Below are 20,557 nucleotides of genomic sequence, written 5' to 3'. Positions count from 1 at the left end.
CAAGGTACTCCCCTTATTACTATTATTATTATTTTTATTTCCTCCTCCTCCTCCTCCTCCTGCTCCTCCTTTATTTATTTATTTATTTATTTATTTATTTATTTATTTTGAGACAGAATCTTTCTCTGCCATCCAGGCTAGAGTGCTGTGGCATGATCTCAGCTCACTGCAGCCTCCGCCTCCCGGATTCAAGCAATTATCCTGCCTCAGCCTCCTGAGTAGCTGGAATTACGTGTGCATGCTACCACACCCGAATTATTTTTGTACTTTTAGTAGAGATGGGGTTTCACCATGTTGGCCAGGCTGGTCTTGAACCCCTGACCTCGTATTCCACCTGCCTCGGCCTCCCAAAGTGCTGGGATCACAGGCGTGAGCTAAGGCGGCGGCAGCCCCTGCCTCTGCCTTTGCCTCTGTCGCTGCCTCTGCCTCTTCTTCCTGTTCTCTTTCTCCTCCTTCTTCTTTCTCTTCCTCCTGCTTCTCCTCCTCCTCCTCCTCCTTATTCTTATTCCTCTTCCTCCTCTTCTTCTCCCTCATCTTCTCTTCTTTTCTTCTACGTTGAATTTCTGTAGTACTATTTCCTGAAACACATATCCTTCCTTCACTGAAGGTGGGAATGCATGTCCATGTGCTCATTTTGTCCCCACTTCTACTAGCAGAGGAAGGGAATTGGGAGAGTAGAGAAGTTATAGTTGGGCCAGGGATAAAAGTCCTGGCTCTCTATTAAGCTTTTCTTCACACCACCCCAGTTGAAGCGTGAGAGTGCTTCATTATAGTCTGCTAAGGGTGGAAATCTAGGCTCTCCACTTCATCTTTGGTATTGTAGGTCTGGATGGAGCCGGATATTTCCCTGTGCAGTTTAATTGTACCAAAATTATTTTATAAACATTTTCTGACTTTCTAGCATCGCCTTCCATGTCTTTTGATTAACGAATCAGATTGGCCGGGCGCGGTGGCTCAAGCCTGTAATCCCAGCAACTTTGAGGGCCGAGACGGACGGGTCACGAGTCAGGGAGATCGAACCATCCTGGCTAAACACGGTGAAAAACCCCGTCTCTACTAAAAAAATACAAAAAATTTACCGGGCGAGTGGCGTGGCCTGTAGTCCCAGCTTACTCCGGAGGGCTAGGCAGGAGGAAGGGTAACCCGGAGGGGACTTGCAGTGAGGCTGAGATCCGGCCACTGCACTTCCCAGGGCCTAGGGTCGCAGAAGCGAGGACTCCGTTCTCAAAAAAAAAAAAAAAAAAAAAAAAAAAAATCAGGATTTTTTTTCTCTTAACCCATTGGTACAGATAACTCTAGAAAATATAAAAGTTGCATGAGACAATATATCAAAACCAAAATCAATAAGCATAACATATATCAAAAAAATTGGTCACACAAATTATAGACAAAGGAATATTGTCAATGTCATATAAGACTACTTATATATTGTTAGAAAAAAATGGTCAAGTTGAAAAATATGCTGTAAGAACATGAATATATAGAAAACATCAAATTCAAAAGTCAAATGAATATATGAAAAAATATCAAATTTTGTTATGAAATTAAAATTAAATTTAATATATTGTTCGAATAGCAAATCTTAAATTTTAAAAGCTATATCATTTATTGCTTACAAGAAACATAAAATCTATTAAAGTTCTATATATGTATATATGTTCAACCAGCAATCTGCCTAATTAATGCTGTTAGTGACCTCCATTTTATAGAATAAAAGACAATAAACTCTGTATAGAGTTACACATGTAAGTCTGTGCAATAGAAAGCATGTATACGTATGTGGTTCATATATACTTAATCCTCACTTTTTTGAAGAGTTCATATCTGCAGATTCATGTCCATAAAATTTATTTTTAACCCCAAAATTGATACTCAAGGCACTTTCACAATCCTTCACATACATGAACAGAGTGGTGAAATTTTTGACTTGTCTGATACACTTGAAGTTGAACTAAACAATAATCTGCTTTCTTGTTTTAGCTCTTATAATGTAAACAAGTATCCTTATCATGGTTTATTTAGTGCCACGAGTGCTTTTTTGGTGATTTTGCTGTTTCAAATGGCACCCTTCAAGAGTGCCAAAATGTGAGATGGTTGTGATGTGCCTTATGGAGTGTCTTAGGTAAGATTTTCCCAGGCATGAGTTATAGTGCTATTGGCTATGAATTCAATGTTAATGAAACAATAATATATGTTAAATAAGATGTCTTTAAACAAACACATAAAACAAAGTTCTGTATTGAGTGATTGATAAAAATGTTGTTAACAGATGTTCGCAAGAACCTAACCCTGTATTTCAGCTAAGAGCAATGATTTAGTATTTACTATTTCAGTGTTTTGGGTGTCTTTATAAAAACATGGCTATCACATATAACAAGAATCTATTGTATATGTGTCTGGGTGTGTGTGTGTGTGTGTATATATATATACACACACATCTATGTATACATGTATATACAAACTTATAGATAAATATATGTATGCATATGTATATCATGAATTCTTATTTGCGTAGGATAATCTGAGCACTGAAAAACGTAGGATACAAAGTTGGTTATTAGGATACATACAACATTTTTAAAATAGGTTACCTTAGGGGGAGGAGGAGTCTAATTCTGGTATGGTAGAAATTGAATAGCTGAACAAAGAAAAAAAAAGACGATAGTTTTAAAGCCCTGCATGACATTCGTATGTCAATATGAATGTATACAAAAAGTTAAAACAAATTCAATTTTAAGATTTTTCAAAAGTAAAAATCAGTTATCTCAATTCCCATGTTCTCCTAAATAATAATATTTATATATTTTCTATTTGATCATCTATATTATTGCATACCATGTCTTATTTTTTGTCTAATAAGATGGAAGAATACATTAAGTTGAAATATAGATAGATAATATATAGATGGGTGCAGACTGATAGACAATAATAGCAATAAACTAGGAAATGATAGAAATCGATAAACATATAGAAGTTGATATGGTTTGGCTGCGTCCCCACCCAAATCTCATCTTGAATTGTAGTTCCCATAATACCACATATTGTGAAGGGACAAGATGGGAGGTAATTGAACAATGGGGGCAGTTACCCCCATGCTCTTCTCATGATAGTGGGTTAGTTCTTATGAGATCTGGTGGTTTTATAAGGAACTTTTTCCCCCTTTGTTTGACACTTCTCCTTCCGGCTGCCCTGTGAAGAAGGTGCATTTTTTCCCCTTCACCTTCTGTCGTTACTGTAAGTTCATTAAGACCTTCTCAGACATAGGTAACTGTGAGTCATGTAAATCTCTTTCCTTTATAAATTACCCAGTCTTGGGCAGTTCTTTACAGCAGCATGAGAATGAACTCATATGGAAGTGCATGTCAAATTGAACATTCTAGACAAAATATTATCTCTATGTAGATGCCTATATCTATAAATATTGAAATAAAACCACTAGAGATAAAGATATATGTGCATATGCACATACATTATATATTTCAAGGCAAACTGATACATCTCATGTTAATGTCTTTTTCATTAGGTAGCTAGATGACCATAGTTGTATCATTTAATTCAATTATGTTCAGTTTATTTAACTGTATAGTTAGGGAATTTACCTAGTTAATTTTTCATGAGCTTGAAATTATAACTTTTGTATAGGATGCCATTTAAAAGATACTTAGCTAAACCTAAAGAAATTTTAATCATCATTGTAATCAAATATCCTCACTAATAAATTTTAGTTCTTATTGGCATTTAGCAAAGCATCTTAGCTAAGCTGTCTGTGAACACTCTCTACTTTCATATTCATTTTTTTAAAAGAGAAATTATTTGTTATGTCCATGTATCAATGTAGGAAAAGGTAAACTCTGGATTGTTTTCATTGTCTCTATTCCAAAACATTTAATAGACACAAGAAACAAAAACACAAATTGATACACCCAGTGGAACAAAATTCCAGTGACTGTTTTACTAAATAACCATACCCATTGCTGCAGCTTTTTTTTTTTTTTTTTTCCAGGATTTTTTTACTTAACAAGACTTAAAATTCTTGGAAGAGATGGAGTTGAGGCATAGCAACGGTAACCTGATGCTATAACTTCTTTTGTGGACTTTCCAGTCCAAACATCTTTTTCCAAAGTTCCTGAAGCTGTGCTGGTGCTTTCATTAGACTTCAATCCCTTTTTATTTTCATGAAACCTCATTTGTACTCAAGATGATTTTAGTGGATTTTGGTGACTTGTACTAAAGTCTTACAACTAACACAAAGATTAACAAACATCTTGTACTTTTCTTTTATGAAGTGTATCTTTCTAGCGTCTGTAGCTCTTCTATTATAAATTGTTTACATAATATAAACTCTTCAGGTTAAAATCTTTAATTTCTAAAAAAAAAATAATGTTTTATTCCTTGAAATCTTTGCAGATACATTATATGGATTTATGTAGAACAGAAGTTACATTCTTCTGTGATCAGTATTCAGCACCAGCAAAGAGAAATACTTATGTAATTCATATTGCTATAAAATTATATATAATTTATAATACAGTGTACAATCTAATGTAACATTTATTACATAACATATTTTTTCATAATTTATTGTATAGCATGTAATTCATACAAACAACAGTTACATATTGCTCACTCATTTTGTTCAAACTGCGGTAAAATCATAATGCTACTACACTTAGATTTTAATAAGACATTACTCAGAATTTTCTGGGGGTGTGGCAAAGATGGCAGACTAGAAGCAGCAGGAATTGGAGACTCCCACTGGAAAAACAAAAACAAATAAACAAACAAAAAAAACATAATAAGCATGTGAATCCTTCACCGCTAACCGAGGTATCCACGTTCTCTCATCAAAATTGACTAGAAGGCACAGAGAGAAGGAAGCGCAGTGTGGTGCAGCAGCCCACCTGAGAGCCACATGGGGAAGGGGTACCCTCTCATCCCTCCCAAGAGAGGCAGTGAGGGAGTGGGCTACCCAACTGGGGAAACTGCTCTTTTTCCACAGAACTGTGCACCTCAAGGATCAGAATATCCCACTTGTGAACCCATGCCACCGGAGCCTAACGTCCCAAACCTGGAAGGTGTAGATTCTTATAGCATCTCAGCTGGAATCTGCTGAAGAATACCAAGCTCTCCTGGGGAGGGCAACCAGCACTGGCTGTGGCTGCCTGCTGTCTAAGCCTTTCAAGCTCCTTGGGGGTGAGGCAGCAGTCAGCACTGGGACTAGTAACTGCCTAACATGCTAAGCTCCCTCTGTGGAAAGAGGAGAAGCACCCATTCTGTGGAAGAAAGGCAGCACCCATTTCTATAGCTCCAGGCTGCTCTTTTCCCCTCCTGGAGCCAGGGAGGCTGGACAGCTTTGTCCCAAGACTCGTCCCCACAGCCCAACACACAAGCTGTGGCAGTCTGTGGCCAGAGGGCCTCTTTAGGCCTAACCCTGACTCATCCTTCCTCAGTGGTCTGGCCTTCCCTGCAGGATTTCCAAACACTCCAGCCAGAGGCTTAGGGATAGAATTCAGATCTCCCTGGTCCTGAGCCTCTAATGAGAGGGGTGTCCACAGTCTCTGTGGACCAGCTGACTTAGCCTCTCCTCCTTGAATCCAGGCAGCCTAGACAATTGGGTCTCCCCCTTATAAAACACACCCTCTCCACCAGGGACAAAGTGCTTCATTAAACAAGTCCTGATCCCCATGCCACCCAACTGGGTGAGACCCTCCAATGGGGATTGTTAGACACCCTGTACAAGAGAGATCCTACTGGCATCAGGTTCGTGCCCCTTGAGGTCAAAGGTCACAGAAGAAGGAGCAGGCACCCATATTTGCTGCTCTCCAGCCTCCTTGAATGATATCTCCAGGTACAGGAGTGAATTGGATGAATAAGGCCTGAAGTGAACCCCTAACAAACAGCAGCAGCCCTACAGAAGAGAGACCTGACTATTGAAAGAAAAAAAAAAAGAAAAACAAACAGAAAGTAAAAACAACAGCATCAGCAACAACAATGAAGAAAAGACCCCCACAAAAACCCCGTCCAAGGGTCAGCATCCTCAAAGACAGAAACTAGACAAACTCATGAAGATGAGGAAGAATCAACAACAACAATAAAAAATGCTAAAAATCCGAAAGGCCAGAGTGCCTTTTCTCCTCCAAATGATCACAATGTCTTTCCATCAAGGGCACAAAACTGGACGGAGAATGAGATAGTTGAATTGCAGAGTTAGGCTTCGGAAGATGGGAAATAAAAAAACTATGATGAGCTAAAGAAGCATTTCTAACCCAATGCAAAGAAGTTAAAACCTTGATAAAACTTAGAGGAATTACTAACTAGAATTATCAGTTTAGAGAGGAACATAAACAACCTGATGGAACTGAAAAATACAGCACGAGAACTTCGTGAAGCATACATAAGTATCAACAACTGAATTGACCAAGTGGAAGAAAGGATATTAGAGTTTGAAGACCACCTTGCTGAAAGAAGACATGCAGATAAGAATAGAGGAAAAAGAATGAAAAGGAATGAACAAAGTCTCCAGGAAATATGGGACTTCATAAAAAGACTGAACCTACGATTGATTGGAGTACCTAACGGAGATGGGGAGAATGGAAACAAGCTGGAAAACACACTTCAGGATTAAATCCAGGAGAACTTCTCCAACCTACCAAAACAAGCCAATATGCAAATTCAGGAAATACAGAGGATACTATTAGGATACTCCATGAGAAGATCAACCCCAAGACATATAATCATTGGATTCTCTAAGATCAAAATGTAGGAAATCCTGTTAAGGGCATCCAGAGAGAAAGGCCAGGTCACCTACAAAGGGAAGCCTATCAGACTAACAGCAGACCTTTCAGCAGAAACTCTACAAATCAGAAGAGATTGTGGGTCAATATTCAACATTCTTAAAGGAAATAATTTTCAACCTAGAATTTCATATCCAGCCAAACTAAGCTTTGTCAGCAAAGATGAAATAAAATCCTTTCTAGACAAGCAATGCTGAAGAATTTTGTTACCACCAGGCCTGCCCTGCAAGAGCCCCTGAAAGATGCACTAAGTATGGAAAGGTAAACCCAGTACCAACCACTGCAAAAACACACCAAAATATAAAGACCAATGACACTACAAAGAAACTGCATCAACTAGTGTGCAAAATAACCAAATAGCAGCATGATGACAGGATCAAATTCACACATAACAATACTAACCTTAAATATAAATGGATAAATGTCTCAATTAAAAGACAAAGTCTGGCAAATTGGATAAGGAGTAAAGACCTATTTGTGTGCTGTATTCAGGAGACCCCTCCTACATGCAAAAACACACACAGTCTCAAAATAAAGGGATGGAGGAAAATTTAACAAGCAAATAGAAAGCCAAAAAAAAAAAAAAAAAAAAAAAAAAAAAAAAAAAAACGGGTTGCAATCCTAGGCTCTGAGAGAACAGACTTTTAACCAACAAAGATCAAAAAAAGACAACGAATGGTAAAGGGAACAATACCTTTACCATTAAAGGAGAATGCAGCATTAAAAGAGAAATTTATAGCACTAAATGCTCCCATCAGAAAGCTTACATAATGGTAAAGGGAACAATTCAATAAGAAGAGCTAACTATTGTAAATATATATGCACCTAATATGAGAGCACCCAGATTCATAAAACTAGTTGTTAGAGACATACAAAGAGACTTAGACTCCCACACAATAATAGTGGGAGAATTTAACACCCCACTATCAATATTAGGCAGATTAATGAGACAGAAATTTAACAAGGATATTCAGGACTTGAACTCAGCTCTGGATCAAGTGGACCTAGTAGATGTCTACAGAACTCTCTACCCCAAATCAACAGAATATACATTCTTCCCAGTGCCACATGGCACTTATTCTAAAATCAACCACATAATTGGGAGTAAAACACTCCTCAGTAATTGCAAAAGAATGGAAATTATAGCAAACTGTCTCTCAACCACAGTGCAATCAAATTAGAACTCAGGATTAATAAACTCACTCAAAACCACACAATTTCATGGAAACTGAACAATCTGCTCTTGAGTGACTCCTCAGGAGGGTAAATAATAAAATTAAGGCAGAAATCAAGAAGTTCTCTGAAACCAATAAAAACAAAGAGACAATGTACCAGAATCTCTGGGACACAGCCAAAGCAGCATTAAAAGAGAAATTTATAGCACTAAATGCTCCCATCAGAAAGCTAGAAAGAACTCAAATTGGCACACTAACATCACAATTAAAAGAGCGAGGGAGGCAAGAGCAAACTAATCCAAAATCTAGTAGAAGACAAGAAATAACTAAGATCAGAGCAGAATTGAAGGAGATAGAGACACAAAAAGCCCTCCAAAAATCAAGGAACCCAGGAACTGTTTTCTGAAAAAAATAATGATAAAACAAAATAGATAGACTTCTAACTAGACTAATAAAGAAGAAGAGAGAGAAGAATAAAATAGACACAATAAATAGTGATAAAGAGGACATCACCACTGACTCTACAGAAATACAAACTACCAAGAGAGAATACTATAAACACTTCTGTGCAAATAAACTAGAAAATCTAGAAGAAATGGATAAATTTCTGAACACTTAAACCCTACCAAGACTAAACAAGAAAGAATTTGGGTCCCTGAATAGACCAATAACAACTTCTGAAATTGAGGCAGTAATTAATAGTCTACCAAAAAAATAAAGGCCAGGAGCAGACACAAGAAATACAAAGAAGAGCTGGTACCATTCCTTCTGAAATCATTCCAAACAATTGAAAATGAGGGAATCCTCCCTATCTCATTTTATGAAGCCAGCATCATCCTGATACCAAAACGTGGGAGAGACACAACAAAATAAGAATAATTCAGGCCAATATCTCTGATGAACATCAATGCAAAAATCTTCAGTAAAATATTGGCAAACCAAATCTGCCAGCACATCAAAAAACTTATCTACCATGATTAAGTTGGCTTCATCAAGTTGGCGTCATCCCTGGGATGCAAGGCTGATTCAACATACACAAATCAATCATCTTAATCCATCACATAAATGGAACCAAAACAAAAACCACATGATTATCTCAATAGATTCAGAAAAGGCCTTCAATACAATTTAACATGAGTTAATGGGTACAGCACACCAGCATGGAACACATATACATATGTAACAAACCTGCACGTTGTGCACATGTACCCTAGAACTTAAAGTATAATAAAAAAAAAAAAAAGAAAAAAAAAACTCTCAATAAGCTAGGTATTCATGGGACATATCTTAAAATAATAAGAACTATTTATGACAAACCCACAGCCCATATTACATGGTCAAAAACTGGAAGCATTGCCTTTGAAAATTGGAACAAGACAAGGGTGCTATCTCTCACCACTCCTATTCAACATAGTATTGGAAGTTCTGGCCAGGACAATCAGGCAAGATAAAAAACAATAATAATAATAATAAAGGTTATTCAAATAGGAATAGAGGGAGTCAAGTTGTTTTTGTTTGCAGACAACATGATTTCATACTTAGAAAACCCCTATATCTCAGCCCAAAATTTCTTGAACTGATAAGCAACTTCAGCAAAGTCTCAGGATACAAAATCAATGTGCAAAATCACAAGCATTCCTTTACACCAACAATAGGAAAGCAGAAAGCCAAATTATGAATGAACTCCCATTCACAATTGCTACAAAGAGAATAAAATACCTAGGAATACATCTAACACGAGATGTGAAGGACATCTTCAAGGAAAACTACAACCCACTCAATGCTCAAGGAAAGAAGAGAGGACACAAACAAATGGGAAAACATTCTATTTTCATGAATTGGAAGAGTTAATATCGTGAAAATGGCCATTCTGCCCAAAGTAATTTAAAATNTTCAAATAGGAATAGAGGGAGTCAAGTTGTTTTTGTTTGCAGACAACATGATTTCATACTTAGAAAACCCCTATATCTCAGCCCAAAAATTTCTTGAACTGATAAGCAACTTCAGCAAAGTCTCAGGATACAAAATCAATGTGCAAAAATCACAAGCATTCCTTTACACCAACAATAGGAAAGCAGAAAGCCAAATTATGAATGAACTCCCATTCACAATTGCTACAAAGAGAATAAAATACCTAGGAATACATCTAACACGAGATGTGAAGGACATCTTCAAGGAAAACTACAACCCACTCAATGCTCAAGGAAAGAAGAGAGGACACAAACAAATGGGAAAACATTCTATTTTCATGAATTGGAAGAGTTAATATCGTGAAAATGGCCATTCTGCCCAAAGTAATTTAAAAATTCAATGCTATTCCCATCAAACTACCATTAACATTCTTTACAGAATTAGAAAAAAAAATTAAATTTCAGATGGAATCAAAGAAGACCCCTTGAGGCCAAGACACTCCTAAGCAAAAACAACAAAGCTGGATGTATCTTGCTCTCTGACTTCAAACTATGCTACAAGTCTACAGTAACCAAAACAGCATGGTACTGGTACCAAACAGACATATAGACCAATGGAGCAGAACAGAGACCACAGAAATACCACCACACATCTACAACCATCTGATCTTCGACAAACCTGACAAAAACAAGCAATGTGGAAAGAATTCCCTATTCAGTAAATGGTACTGGGAAAACTGGCTAGCCATAAGCAGCAACTGAAACTGTACCCCTTCTTTACACCTTATACAAAAATTAACTCAAGATGGATTAAAGACTTAAATGTAAAACCAAAAACCATAAAAACACTGGAAGGAAACCTAGGCAATGCCATTCAGGACACAGGCAAGGGAAAGAAATCATGACGAAAACTCCAAAAGCAATAGAAACAAATGCCAAAATGGACAAATGGGACCTAATTAAACTAAAGAGCTTCTGCACAGCAAAAGAAACTATCATCAGAGTGAACAGGCAACCTACAGAATGGGAGAGAATTTTTGCAATTTATCCATCTGACAAAGCTCTAATATCCAGAATTTATAAGGAACTTAAACAAATTTACAAGAAAAAAACAAACAACTCCCTCAAAAAGTGAACAAAGTATATAAACAGACATTTCTCAATAGAAGACATCTACGTGGTCAACAAATATATGAAAAAAAGTCAACATCACTGATTATCAGATAAATGCAAATCAAAACCACAAGGAGATACCATCTTATGCCAGTCAGTATGGTGACTATTAAAAAGCCAGAAAACAATAGATGTTGGCAAGGCTATGGAGAAATAGGAACACTTTCAAACTGTTGGTGGGAATGTAAATTAGTTCTGCCATTGTGGAAGACAGGTGATTCCTCAAGGATCTAGAAACAGAAATACGTTAACCCAGCAATCTCATTACTGAATACATACCCAAAGTGTTATAAATCATTCTACTACAAAGAAACATGCACATTTATGTTTATTGCAGCATTGTTCACAATAGCAAAGACATGGAACCAACCCAAATGCCCATCAATGATAGACTGGATAAAGAAAATGTGATGCAGCTATGAAAACAAATGAGATCATGTCATTTGCAGGGACATGGATGAAATTGAAAGCCATCATTCTCAGCAGACTAACACAAGAACAGAAAACCAAACACTGTATGTTCTCATTCATAACTGAGAGTTGAACATTAAGAACATATGAACATAGAGAGGGGAACAACACACACCAGGGTCTGTTGGGGGTGGGGGCTTAGGGGAGTGAATTTAGAGGACTGGTCAATAGGTGTAGCAAACCACCATGGCACACGTATACCTGTGTAACAAACCTGCATGTTCTGCACGTGTATCCTGTTTTGGTTTTTTTTTAAGAATAAATATATTTTTAAAAATATTTTTTCATTTAAAATAAATATTTTGTTGTTTTGTAGCATGACCATAGCGAATAATCTCGATTTTGTATCCCTGTGAGTGAACACAGCACAGTGGAATTTCTTTGTAGACACACACATTTTCCTGCTATTTCTTTGAGGGCAAACACTGCTCTTGACTAAGTAGTTAAGAGCAGTTCTGTTTTGGTTGCAAATAGAAACCATGTAAAATATTAAACTTTTGATCATGTTCTGAAAAATTGTATTTCAGAACATAATTATATAATTGGTAAAATTTAAAAATTACTTCAATATAATCTCTGACAGATGATTTGATTTCTCAAATACATTTTTATATTCTGTCACATACTTTAGTTAACAATCAGATTGCAGTATGCTCTTGGTTTACTTTCTGCAACATTAGAATATACTTGTTTTGCATGAATTAAAACAATATTACATCAAATAATAAGATATTAGGTATTCGATTTGTACTTCTTCTTTGAGAAATTATTCTTTTTTTCTTCAACATTAGAATATACTTGTTTTGCATGAATTAAAACAGTATTACATTATATAACAATGTATCAGGTATCTGATTTTTAATTGTTCTTTGAGAAATTATTATTATTATTATTATTTGAGATGGAGTCTTACACTGCCACCTGGGCTGAAGTGCAATGGCATGATCTTGGCTCACTGCAACCTCTGCCTCCTGGGTGCAAGAGATTCTCCTGCTTCAGCCTCCTGAGTATCTGAGATTACAGGGGCCTGCCACCACACCCAGGTAAATTTTGTAGTTTTAGTTTCACTATGTTGACCAGGCTGGTCTTGAACTCCTGACCTCATGATCCACCCACCTCAGCCTCCCAAAGTGCTGGGATTACAGGTGTGAGTCACCGTGCCTGGCCATATTAGTTATTCTTAAGAAAACATGATAGCTAAAACATTCAATGTGTTAAATATTTATGATCAAGATTTATGAAAACAAAAGAAAACCTGTAGAAGTCAAAGCATGTAAAGGACAACAACTAGCCTTGTCTCTCATTTAACTTATGGCCACAGTACCATACTTCTGTTGGAAGTTGACTCTAAAGTCTTCCTCTACCTCCTTATCTAAAATTAAAAAAAAAAAAAAAAAAAAAAAAAAAAAAAAAAAAAACAGATTGCTCATTACATTACATGCACGTTACCAGGCAGTGTGCTGTGTCAGGGGGAGCACATACAAACATGAATACACACACATATTATACTAAATAATTCCAACGAATTTCTGGTATATTTGATTAGAGACAGGCACATAAATTTTAATGTGCATTGAAGTTTTAGTTCAAACGTAGCTGGGATCCCAATGGTGTTCTTGTTTTTTTTTTTTTTTTTTTTTTTTTTTTTGTCACTCTGCACTGACCTGGAGAATGTAACACCTTAGCAAGTAATCTGTTCCCTAAAAATATCACTCCTAGAGATATAGATTTTATTGAAATGTCAAGGAATACATGGAAAATTTATTTCCCTTGTACACCATATGACAACACAATATAGATGATAGTTGTTTAGATAGATGTACAGACAGATGGATAAATAATCTATTTTCTCTTCTCAAGAGATAGTCTCTGGTCACCAGCTCTATCACTACATCACCTTTTACATTTTCCTTTCCCTGTCCACAAATAGCATCTAGAGTTATTCTTCATACCTAAATAATTCAATGCTATCTTTCAGCTTGCATATGCCAGAGAGCGAAATAAAACCTGCATAGGTACTGGCCTAACCCAGGATTCTAGGAAATCTCAGATCAATCAATTGATTATCCCTTGTATTCCAAGTGTTTCAAGGAGAGGATCACCTCCAGCACATCTTCTTACTGAGCTAGTAGAGTGGAAGAGTAATTGGAAATTTTGATGCTAAGAAAAACAAGATTTTTTTTCCTAATGTGTACTCAATACAGTACATTTTCTGTAAAAAAAAAAAAAAAAAAAAAAAAAAAAAGTATGAACTGGAAACATTAGACAATTGTGTACAGACAGGCATAGTTAGCTACATACGAGGCTAAGATTGTTTCTAAGCAAAGGATGTAACAATTGAGTAGCACAGTATTTCATATCTATTACTAGATGGAAAATTCTTTAATACATCATCCATGTCTCATTTATTTTTCTGTTACATACTATGATAACACCTTGCGAATAAGGAGTGTTACAACATTTGTGTGGAAAAAGGATAAAGACAGCTAATTATACTGTGTGAGGCCTCTTTTCAGCTGTCTTATTGCATTTGAGAGCTCATTATTTAATTGGGAAAAATACTAACATTTATAATATGTGTAGTTGAGAGCTCCTCAGTGCAATGTTGGGAGAAGATTCTTTATGGGCCTCTGTGGGTTTTGCATCTTTTCTGAGCATAGCCATTGCATTAGTTATCTCTTGCTATGTTATTTCTGAGCATAGCCATTGCATTAGTTATCTCTTGCTATGCTGTCTTCTGCTGAGGGTTTCTCAAGGCTCCAATTAAGGTGTTGGCCTCTCTGCTGGAGTTTCATGTAGGGAGGATCTGTTCTGATTTCCTGTAGCTGTATAAATGAAAGCTCCAGCTTCTTACTGGCTGTAGGTTGGAAGTTCCTCTTGTAACAAAGAGGACATCAGTAGTTACTTACCACGTGACCCTCTCTATAGGTAGTCATAGCAATTTGCTTCAAGACCAGTAAAAAAGACTGGTGTTTGCTGTAAATACGGAGTAATATACATAATATATTATGTATCATACTGCATATAACATATAATGGATAACATAGAATATAGCTTATGTCTATTGTGTATACTGCAACCAAATCAAAGAGAATTGTCTTTTCTACCTAAGTAGTTTTACTCCATACACTAAACTAGTATTCAAACATTTAAGTAAATTAAAAAAAATTATTATTATTATTTTTTTGAGATGGAGTCTCCCTCTGTCGCCCAGGCTGGAGTACAGTGGCCAGATCTCAGCTCACTGCAAGCTCCGCCTCATGGGTTTACGCCATTCTCCTGCCTCAGCCTCCCGAGTAGCTGGGACTACAGGCACCCACCACTTCGCCCGGCTAGTTTTTTGTATTTTTTAGTAGAGACGGGGTTTCACCGTGTTAGCCAGGATGGTCTCGATCTCCTGACCTCGTGATCCGCCCATCTCGGCCTCCCAAAGTGCTGGGATTACAGGCTTGAGCCACTGCGCCCGGCCAAAAAATTATTCTTCAAAGAAGGAATTTAATTCAAATATATCTATAAAAATATCATGATATTTTGCCTTTATCATTCTAGTAAGGGCACAGTCTTGTATTTAAATATTTTTATTTTCAGGTACATAGTAATTACATGTGAGATTCTGTTATATAGTGTTTATTACATTCAGCTATTTGTAGAGTTCTATTTAGCTTATCCTCTCATTGAACTGTAAAACAACAAATATAATTATTCTATTACAAAATTAGATATTTGTACATTAAATCAAGGATACGAGTTATGGAAAAAATATCTTTAGACATTTTGTAAATTTTATTTTTTCTGAAGAGATATTTTTCTTCTGTTCTTAAGTGATTAAAAATATATTCATGAACATTACGAAGTACGTAATTAATTTTATTGGTCTTCTAGTATTTAGGAGTTTCTTCTCTCCATTTATTCTCTCTTCCCCACATCACCTTTAAAAAGTTTAGTTCAGAGGAGAGGGTCTCATTAAATTAAGCTACATTTATCCACATATCTGCAAGTCTTGGGAGCATGGTTCTAAGTACCCTTTCTGTTGGATTATCTTTTCACAGATGTTTATATTGCAAATCACCTTGAAAGATATAGTGACTCCATCCAGAGCAAAGCACAGTCATGCTTCCTGACTATTATGAAAGAGTCCAGTTTCGAAAGCTCAGAATTTCTTACCTATAACAAACCCACCTCCTGCCTAAGTATCTGCTGTCCCTCTTTGTGTCACTACATGGAAACTGGTACTTGAGAATCCAGCGTAAAACAGTGCTGGTACTCTGGCTGCTGCTTTCGTTGTCAGAAATAGACTGTCTCTAACCCAATGGTTTTGTTTATTTTGCAGCATCCTTAAAATTGTGTCAGGCTGACTTGTTAGATTGCAAGTAGGTGAATTGTTATCCACTTCACAGTATATAAGTGATCTTCTCACTTAGAGAGACTTATGACAGTTACCCTAACTCAACACAGAATGAGTCTTAGTAGCAATAACGGAACTCAAATTTAACAAAGCAAAATGACTTCTTACCTTAGTAATATGTTACTTCAACCTAATTAAATATATTTATATATTTAAAGATAGAAAACATGGATCTGAAGAGATGCAAGAAAGGGCTTATCAAAAAAAAAAAAATCGAAGAAAGCTACTCGTTAGATGTAAAGCATATTGCAACCGCAGAGATAATTTCAATAAGAGTTTACTCTAAGCATAGAATTCAACTGGTCCCATTAGCAAAAATGTCTCTCCTGGGAATATTAAATGTGTTAGATAGAGTTTTACAGGCTATTTCCTTTCATGGGTTGGCTGACGCAGTCTGTCCATTGGCTATTTTAAGCCCTCAACAACCATTTTCCTCTTACCTTCTTCTTTTACTGAGGCTGAAAATCTTTCAAATGAGGGTCACCATGTGACACAATTAAGAACAATGGGATATATGTGGAATTGCTTAGTAAGAGAGTGCCTTATTATAAGATATGTTATAAAAGGCTTTTATTGTTAGTCTTTCTCTGATTTTATGCCTAGAAAAGAAAATGAATCATATTAGAATCATTTGAATGCAAACTTATCAGTTTAGGATAAAAAAACATCCTAAGTTTAGGATGAGCATCTGTTACATGAGAAAACTAAACTACTATAAGTTTAATTACTGTTAATCAGAGCATTTTTGCTTGGATTCAAAGGAACTCCTGATACACAAGAACAAATAAACTAGACAAGGGGGAGGCCAGCAGAGGATTCTTCTATTTGCCCTGTTAAAAGTATTTGGAAATTTACTACAGTCCATTCTCACCCACATCCAAGCTCATGCCCACAAAAACATATACACTAAATGAAAGACAGATGCTAATATTGAGATGATGGTACAGTTCCTTGAGTACATTTAGCAAGACAATGTGTTTTTAGATTTTTAGTATTGTCGTTTCCCCAAATAACATCACAGACTTGCATCTGCTATTGGACTTCAATTGGTGAGCTTCAAACTGAGCTCTCCTGGTTCAAATAATTAAAAATTTAAAAAAACTTAATTATTTAACTACATAACTAAGAATCTGTTGTCTGATTATTTTCTTGGTGCCTGTGTAAATTTCTTTTACAGAAAAATGTGCTGGTGAGAAGATATATGATCTATTCCATTTTATACTTATAATCTCATTTTATAACAATCTGTGCATGTATTAGTTTTCTAGGGCTGCCATAATAAAATGTCACAGGCTGGGTGGCTTTAAAAACAGAAACATGTACTTTAAGAAGCCGAGGTGGGCGAATTGCCTGAGCTCAGGAGTTTCAGCCTGGGCAACACAGTGAAACCCTCTCTTTACTAAAATACAAAAGAAATTAACCAGGCATGGTGGCACGTGCCTGTAATCTCAGCTACTCTGGAGGCCGAGGCCGGATAATTGCTTGAACCTGGGAGGTAGAGGTTGCAGTGAGCCAAGATCATGCCATTGCACTCCAGCCTGGCAACAAAGTAAGACTCCATGTCTACAAAAAAAATAAAGAAAGAAAGAAACATATTTGTTCACAGTTCCAGAGGTGACAAGCCCAAGATCAAGGTGCCAACAGTGTTGGTTTCTTATCAGGCCCCTCTCTTTGGCTTGCGGATAGGCACCTTCTCATTGCGTATCCTTACATGTTCTCCCTCTGTGCTCCAGTGCCGCTAGTGTCTTATCTTTCTACGAGGGCATCAAACATATTGGATCAGGGCTTCACCGAAAGGGTCTAATTCTAAATTAGGGCCTAATTCTAAACTCTAAATAATTGTTTAAAGTGCAACCTGATGCCTAAAGGGTTGAAGTCCAAACCATGGACTGTGGTGATACCCACATTGTGAGCTTTGGGAGTTTAGTCATCAAAATAGAAGGCCCATACTAGCACCCAAATTACTCTACTTCTTCCGCCAAAACTCTAGAGTATAGACTTTTTAAAAATACATCAAAGTTCTAGGCTATAGTATGTCTCTGAGTACGAAGTCCTAAGCCAACCATGCTACATTAAAAAAAGCAATTAACTCTCTCCAATTTGTTTATCCTAGTTCCAAATTAGGTTCATTTGCATTTTGTATTCCACAAATGTGCATTCATTTCAGCACTTTCCATAGTTCAGCAACAATGCATAGAAGCAATACAGTAATATATCAACTAACTTCTACAATCATTTTCATTTTTGTAGACCATAGAGTTACCACTAAATGAGAATTAGTTCAGTAGATAGAATTCATCAAGCATTATTTATTTCTGTTGTCTGCTTGAATAGTCCCTTTTATCTGAGATAAATAAGCACTCTGTTCATAAAATGCCTTCCTCTGACAATTCAATTGGTCACCAGGAAACTGAATAGAAAGAAAAATAAACATTCAATTAAAATAAGCTGTATAGGTAGCTCAGTTCCTAGTTTTATATTTTGAAAAAAAATGCATCTGTAATGATAGTAACCCTGTTTAAAGTAGATGTTTTCCTGGAGATTTTTTTTTTAGGAAGTATTGTAGAAGTTGTTCTTTTCTTAATTCCTTAATACTAGACAAAGGAATTTCAGACAGAAACATGGAAGCATAAGGATTTAATTTGGCAGTAGTCTCTTACATACATAATCATGGTGTCAGAAGTGATTTATGAACTTAAGACTTCATAGGTGCTTTTAATTATTTTAATCTCTCTGATTGAGGTATGAATTTAATAATTATGAAAATAGAGGTTGACCCATTTGAGCACAATTGAAAACAAAACACACAGAGACACTGTAGAAATAGTGAAAGGAATTCTACTATTCAAAAAGGGCCCAAAATAAACTGAATTAATCTGAGCTCCTCTTTATTACCTGTTGGTTGTTTGTCATGAATATTGGACTACTCTAAAATTATGACAAAGACAATGTGTCTCTGTCCTTTTATAAGGAAGCAAGGTATTCAACACACACACACACACACACACACACACACACACACACACACACACTGAACTCAAAATAAGAAGTCATTAGTTCTAGTTCTATTTTCTGTCATTTAACTAGTCTGGGATATTTGTCAAATAAAAAATCAACAATAATGACAAATACAAAAAACAATCTGGGCCTTTGTTATCTCATGTGTAAATTATTATAGTAGTAACATGTTATCTCAAAATTAACTGAGACAAAGAAACAGTTAAGGAAGTTATTAGGTCCAGACTCTGTCCTCTCTAGAAGAGACCTCTCCTCTTTCCTCTGTTCTTCCTCTCTATCTGTCTTTGATCTGCTAAAATCTGTCATTTTAAAGTTAAACTCACTGATAATTCTTCTAAATCTTAAATTCCCATTTTTCTTTTATGCAAGCTGAACTTCAAGTTATTGCCAAGGAATTTCCACAGATCACTGAGGGCCCTCCTCAATTTGCTGATTAACTCAGCATAGTGAGTCAGGCCTATCAACCTCAGGTTTTCTGACCTACAACAGTTGATTCACATACTTGGTGAAGGTCAGGCACCATGCTGAATGACCAAGGCTTGTTGTTGTTATCCTGAGGGAGAGTCAGAAATAAACACCTCTAAAGACTGTGACAGAACTGAAGGCATAGCAAAAACCTCCATGAGGCCATTCTTGAGGCTATTCCTAAAACTTTAGACTGCAGTAGAATCCAGTCCCATGTTTAAGAACCTAATGAGCCACTTTCCAGCCACTACAGTTGTACTCTAGGCCGTGTTTAAAAAATGCTATCAAATCCAGGTTGTACTTAGATAAAATTATGAATTACCTATAGACGTTGAATCTATTCAAGTAGACTTTAATTCTGTTTGTGAGCAGAATTACACTTCTCCTTTCTGGAGAACTCTCTCAGCTTGTCAAAAGAACCTGGATAGAATGGAAAACTATACCTACTTCTGATCCAGATAATTTGGCAAATTAGCTAGCTGGCATCCGTGAGGACACTAATACAGAGAAAACCACTCAAGTTTTAAATCTCCTATTACAGCAGATGGTGCTTCCCAGACATAACACTAGGAAGAAACATCCTGGGCCAGGATACTACCATAAGAAGCCAGGCCACTGGAAAAGAGAGTGCCAAAAAAGCCAGAAAATCTCTTTCTCATCAACTTTAATAAATATCCAGCAAATTATGCTACATGGAAAAAAAAGCCAGTCTCAAAAGATTACATACTATGTGATTCTGTTGGGTTTCACAAAGTGGTAACCCTAAAGACTGGTGTTTTAAGATGCTAAAAGGCCTTATTTAGCAGCAGCCTTAGAACCAAGGTCTTTCTTTTTTGTTTGTTTGTTTTTTTTTTTTTTTTTTTTTTTTTTTTTTTTTTTTTTTTTTTTTTTTTTTGTTTTGTTTTGAGACGGAGTCTCGCTCTGTAGCCCGGGCTGGAGTGCAGTGGCCGGGTCTCAGCTCACTGCAAGCTCCGCCTGCCGGGTTTACGCCATTCTCCTGCCTCAGCCTCCCGAGTAGCTGGGACTACAGGCGCCCGCCACCTCGCCCGGCTACTTTTGTGTTTTAGTAGAGACGGGGTTTCACCGTGTTAGCCAGGATGGTCTCGATCTCCTGACCTCGTGATCCGCCCGTCTCAGCCTCCCAAA

General features: G+C 36.6%; 1 long non-coding RNA gene across 1 annotated transcript; it reads right to left on the bottom strand.

The window, feature by feature from the left end:
* Positions 1-475: 475 nt before the first annotated feature.
* Positions 476-19,566, bottom strand: LOC108532005 (uncharacterized). Its single transcript, XR_001886335.1, has 4 exons — positions 19,445-19,566; positions 4,692-4,755; positions 2,592-2,638; positions 476-649 (listed from the first exon to the last, which is right to left on the bottom strand). It is a non-coding gene; the product is annotated as an uncharacterized LOC108532005 (long non-coding RNA).
* Positions 19,567-20,557: the final 991 nt, after the last annotated feature.

The sequence above is a fragment of the Rhinopithecus bieti genome, unplaced genomic scaffold (genome assembly GCF_001698545.2).
Source record: "Rhinopithecus bieti isolate Rb0 unplaced genomic scaffold, ASM169854v2 scaffold_9712, whole genome shotgun sequence".
Lineage (NCBI taxonomy): Eukaryota > Metazoa > Chordata > Mammalia > Primates > Cercopithecidae > Rhinopithecus > Rhinopithecus bieti.
This window is presented reverse-complemented; position numbering and strand designations above follow the sequence as displayed.